Consider the following 6,153-nt stretch of genomic DNA (forward strand, 5'->3'; position numbering starts at 1 on the left):
TAAAACATAACATAAATTTATAGCGTTTATCGAAACATTATAAAATTAATATAAAATATACACGAAGTGTTTGAAAATGTTACAGTAATTTCTGTACAGGTGCAAAACAGAAGAAGCACGAGTGGAAAGTTATGTAGAATTTATGTTGAGGTTTATAAAGGTACACATATCTCTCCGTTTAACTGCCTCTCCTGAATCAAACAGAACTGAATTACTGTCGCATCGTTGTTGTTTGTCCCCTTTTTTCATGGCTTCATACGTTTTCAAAGATTAATCTTTTACGGGAGAAGAGCAGGCTCGCGTAAATCAACCAGAGTTCTCTTATCTTAGCTTGACGTGCGAGAGCCGACGGAAACTGAGGGTTATTGCATCACTATACAGGGTGTTTAGCTACTACTGGAAAACAAATTAAGCCGCAATTTATAAATGATGAAAGAAATGACAATCTAGACCAAAAATCTTCATTATCTTTTTTATTTTTTGACCTATGAGAATTGTAATCCAGTTGGTACAATAAGTACCATCTATCCTGTATCTTCTTGAGATCTTCGATGTGAGTGCCTTGAAGTACTGTTGCAGAAGCACTAAAGTTCAAAACATTATGCAAAATGAATAAATGAAATGCAGTATGAAAAATTTGACAACACCTGCAGTGGTTCGTCACCAATAAAAGAGTTCAATTTATAAACGTTTTCGAGCATATTTTAACTCGAGAATAAAGATATTAATATAATCTGACGAAAATCAAATTTCCATAATACTCTGCGTCGCATCGACACTTCAGTCATCTCGTTTTTATTATTATCGCGACTATCTAAACAAAATTTATTCTACACTATTTTCTAGCTTCCATCTATTATTTCACAGTAAAAGAAAACATTTACAAAGGAACTATATAGCCTTAATTATTAACAGCAGGTAAAAGCCTCCTAAAAATGACAAAAATATTCTTTTGCCCCGTGACCTACATGTAACTTATCGCCTAGAATGCGACGTTCCACGCTATCACCGACTCGTTTTGTTCCCCGTGCAAATAAGCGCCAGCGCGACATCTATCAAAGTGTAAAACAACTAAACAAGGAGGGTTTCGAGAGAAAAAAAATACGGTAAAACACAAAGCGAGAAAAAGAGGACAAAGGGTACGAGGGCATGCAGCGTGCAGAGACGGTAGGATAGCGGGATGCATATGGTTGTTAACTATCCTTTGAGTCTCGTACGTGGAACACCTCACCCGTGCAATGTCTCACTCGGACCATGAGGCTGTGACAGCGTATGGTTGAGCTACGATGGCGGATATGCTCGGTTGCTTCGTAAAAAGACATTTTCACAGCTCTGCTAGCGCGCAAAATAGTAGAGACCGGCTTTCGGATCCGTGTAAGCATCGTGTAACACCATACCTGATTACACACAGTGATCACTGAGCCGAGCTTATCCCTCGTATGCTTCGATAAGTTGTTAAGAACGCACCTCGTTGGGCTCCAACCACTGCACTAACAGGATTACTCAGTCTTCTGTGATTTATGTCCACGTATTATTAGTATCGTGGGTCAGCCGCTTCCAGCTTAAAAGGAGACCCTCAAAGCATTGTTTATCATCATATTAAAGGTTTGCGGTAAAAAAGGTTATAAGCGAAAAAGGAATTTGCTTATGGGCCTCGATCAAGGGAGCCTTCGAAATCAATATTTAGAAAACTCGTTATCGGTATCAGTGAATATACCACAGCGAGTTGAACAAATTTTAAATACAAAATTAGATAGTTATTAGATAGAATTTTAGCGTTCTGAAACACCGATGAATTGTTAGATTTTGTATCTAAACATTGTTCCAGATTTCTCACGGTTTCAGAGATGTTAGTAAAAATGTCAATAATCATTAAGAACGAATCACTATATTTTACAAATATAAAGTAACTAATTTAATTACTCTTCATCCAACTTGAAATACGTCACTTTTTATATCTAAAGATCTTATTAGAAGTTCGCAGCCATTAGCTTGCTATTACTCGAAGGATCGTTAACCGCGAATAATACCGATTACCAAGTCTCACCACGAAGAGGTTGCTGCGAGTAGACTCGCGAGGGAGATAAAAGGAATCAGAGTTCCTTCGATCTCCCTCTACATAGATTATACAATCGACGAGCTTAATACTAAGCACGAAACCATGGAGATAAAAAAAAACACAAAATTTCATAGAAAACTCATATTCGCTCAGAAATTAATTTTCATTTATTCGAATCAATAGATATAAAAATATAAAAAAATTTCTTACGATTAGTGGCTTCGATGAATACTTATTCTAAACCGTGCCACTTATTAATATTTCATTCTAAGATTACATGCAACGCCATTATTAGTTCTCACATGTGAAACTAAAAAATAATTTTTAACAGAAACGTCGGAATTCATGTTTATTTATTTGCAATTAATTCAAAGTTAGTTAACTCAATCAATTAACTCAGTCGTCTTGATAATATAGATCTAATCAAATGTCAAACATTTTCGAAACGTTAATCAATTTTTTCTGCTCCAGTTGAAAGTAAATCTTATCGTTGAAAGTAAATCTTATCGTTGAAAGTAGTCATAGATATTTCTAAGAGAGTTTGGTTCAGAAAAAAGGAAAAATTTGGTCTTAGGAAGGAAATCAGAATAGTAATACTTTGGGACGATCGAAAATACCTGTGACGCAAGAGTATCCAGGTCAAGTACATAAAATATGTACACCTTCTGTATGTATACCGAAAGGAATAGCTGTTAGGCTCGTGGCATGTACGCAATCATTGATTCAAATATAAATATTATACTATCAAATGCATTATTGCCGAAAGTATTCTATTTCTCAATCGAAAATTTTAGTTTTAATCCACATCACAATAAAAACCAAATTTGAACTCAGAAGAAAGTTAATTTTTGTCTTGGGCTAATAATAAAGTAAAATCTACAGAAGCAGCAGGTATTCATGTCACCTTAATATTTCACCTAAAACTTATGTTTAGGTATTGTCCACGTAACGTCGAATATTTTATTGAATAAATATTCAATCGTGTAAGAAATGATGGATCGAGTTATATATATATACTTATAGTAAAAAATAAACATTTTGAAGAACGCATGTTTTAATTATCAATTTTCTTTATTACCATAAGTGCATCGATGCGGAATATCACTGTTGACATAAATGGGTGGCGTGATAGATTTGAAACGTTGTCGTCTATGCAAATACATCCGACAATACAGATTCCCGTCGCGTGAATGGTCAACAATCAAGTAACAACAAATGTAAACAGGAAACAGACGTCACAGATTCGACCTCTTGTTTATGGTACTATAACGATCTTAAGACGAACTCCCATTCCACCCCTACATAATAAGTTGCTATTGGTATTAATTTCAATTATTTCTATTATATTCCGTTGTTCCATATTGAAGAAAGTAAGTTTGTATTTTACATTACAATAAATTTTAGTTTTATCAGACGCACAAACTGCAGGAATGAGTGACTTTACATTGAAATTTGTACGTATAATAACGACGAGACAAGTGAATACTCGCAAGGAATAAGAGACTAGCGCTGAGAAGGGTGCAACACCTATCATCGACTCCTCGAATCTCCGAGGATGTAACAGTCTGACTCAAGGATCACTTAACCCATTAATGTTCAATATCTGCATTACAGGTATAATGGATAACCCCTCGAAAGAGATCAATATCAGCCAATACATCGATGATATTGCATTAATGGTTCAGGAAAACGATCCGGTCGCAACCACTACTAAGATTGAAGAGGCTGTCGAGAGCAATAACTTACAAAAGACTGGTCTACGACTACCATCAATTGAAATGGAAGTTCCATCTTTTGGTAACTCTTTTTACGAATCATTAAACCCAAATATTTACATTGAGAGCAATACAGAATAAACCCTCAATCAGATTTCTGGGTATTTACATTGGCAACGAGTTGGAATTTAAAATTTACATTAGGAACATTTTAGTATAGTGTAATGAAGACTGTAGGATGATAGAGATGTATACTTAATCTATTCTGTTGATATATATAAATCATTAGTTAAATCAAAAATTGATTATGGCAGTATGTGGTGTTTCTTACTTACCTCCGATGAACTGAAACTATCAATTTATCGATAATGATGGTACACCTGAACACTAATGACCTTCTAATTCGTAAAGAAGTTCACAGAGAAATTCACAGATAGCGTCGCGAGTATCTGGCGTTAATCGACGTCCCTTATCAATGTTGTTCCTGCAGAAAAAATCGAGCATACTCGATAGAGCCAAATTTGTACGAATGAAGTATATAATAAGAACCTACAGCAATCCATTCAACTCTGAACCCAAGGCGATAATCGAATTCATCAACGACACCCCATTCGCAGTAATTACACTGACTCCACGCAACTGTGGCCTGATTCAGTTTTCCTGGAAGGATGTCGCGCCATATCTAAATCAAATAGAGATGCATGCAACCAGAAAGATACTCTAGGTACTCTGCAAACTGCTGCTGGTCCTAATTTAGTGCTTTAGTTGCTTAGAGACTTGTAGTAACCAAGCACATGGTTCCAAAGGAGAAGTTTCCATTTCAACAAGAGTCATGCATTCGTCTTTATATGGGTCCAAAGAAGAGGATTCCACTTTCACATAAGTTTCATGCATTTGTCCTCAGCGCATTCACTTAAGAAGGATAAACCCTTTGACTACGAAGGGCGTGTACATCCGTCCTGGAAAATTAGGCTCAGACTATATTCGTCTATGAAAAGTCAATCATAGCGAAATAGTAATAATATCCTTAGATATAACAATAATCTGGGCAATCTTCAATTATCATATGAAAGACTATATAACTATATATTGTATAAAGTTCAAAGAGGGGTAATGGAGTTGGAATAACTCTTCACTTCAGGAAACTAGATTGATATCATGTCGATTCCTCCAAACCATGAAATAGAAAGGAATCAATTATTGGATATTTCCGAGGATTTCCTGGAAATCAGATGCCTCGTTCCTGCCCACGAATCTTTTCCAATTCTCACAAAAGAACAATGTGGTTAAATGTGGAAAAAAACTTGGATCGTCGAAGCTCCACAGAAAGGAATGTTCTACTTTTAGAACGTTCGTGAAACTTTGGTTCCATAATCGTAATCTACCAAGGAGCATGATTATCTGGGTCTACCAGTACAGAAGCAACATTGTAACTGTAATATTGTTGTGATATTGCGGCCTTCTTCGCCAAGGTGCACATAATACAGAATAGTAAGTTTCGTTGAAGTCATACCATTATATACGCAAATATACGAATATTTGTCTTTTGGCAATTCGTTATTTATTACGAAAATATAAGAGAAATTTTCATATTATCTTTTCGTCAGGGATGACGTCATAAACACCATTGCACAAGCTATCACTTCGATAAATATATATTATTTCTCTCCTGTGACAGATATTAAAAACAAAATAATGGTTCTTGTTAGTGAATGGACGTGTAAATCGCAGCCGATCGATCATTATTGAGCGACACGTGAACACACAATACGGCACGAAACAGCAACCCGAAACAACTAGAACATGTAATGGGGAAGGAGGAGTATTGCGTAAGCTAATGGCAAAATAATATTATTTTCCGTGGGGAAATTTGAACCGTGAGATCAGGTACAGCAAAATCTCCGTTATGCGAGCATCCTATTATGTGAATCGTATGTTTTCTGTTACAATATTGCATAAACGTAGTTAAAATATATGCGAAATTAAATTTGGGAGACTAATATCATGGTAGCTAATATTTGATTAAATGTAAAAAAATGAAAGGCTGATAAAAATATGGGAGAAACTTATAAAATTTAAGGGATATTGCTTGAATGTAACAAACGAAAGCTTGGAAGAAATTTCTGCTGTTTGAAATGGCAGAGGAAGAGGAATGGTGAGCTAAAATTAAACGGAAATGAGATAGATAAAGCTAGACTTATACAGAATAACAGAATGAAATAATCGTGATAAGCCTAGCATAATGGAGTGGCATTTGCTAGAAATTGATATAATCGAGAACACTATTTCAACGAAGTTACTTAAATATTTATTAAAATTGAATGCTAAGCACTTTCGTCAAATACAATTTATTAGATTCCCTATTTGCATGTAAGAAAA

The sequence above is a fragment of the Hylaeus volcanicus genome, chromosome 5 (genome assembly GCF_026283585.1).
Source record: "Hylaeus volcanicus isolate JK05 chromosome 5, UHH_iyHylVolc1.0_haploid, whole genome shotgun sequence".
Taxonomy (NCBI): domain Eukaryota; kingdom Metazoa; phylum Arthropoda; class Insecta; order Hymenoptera; family Colletidae; genus Hylaeus; species Hylaeus volcanicus.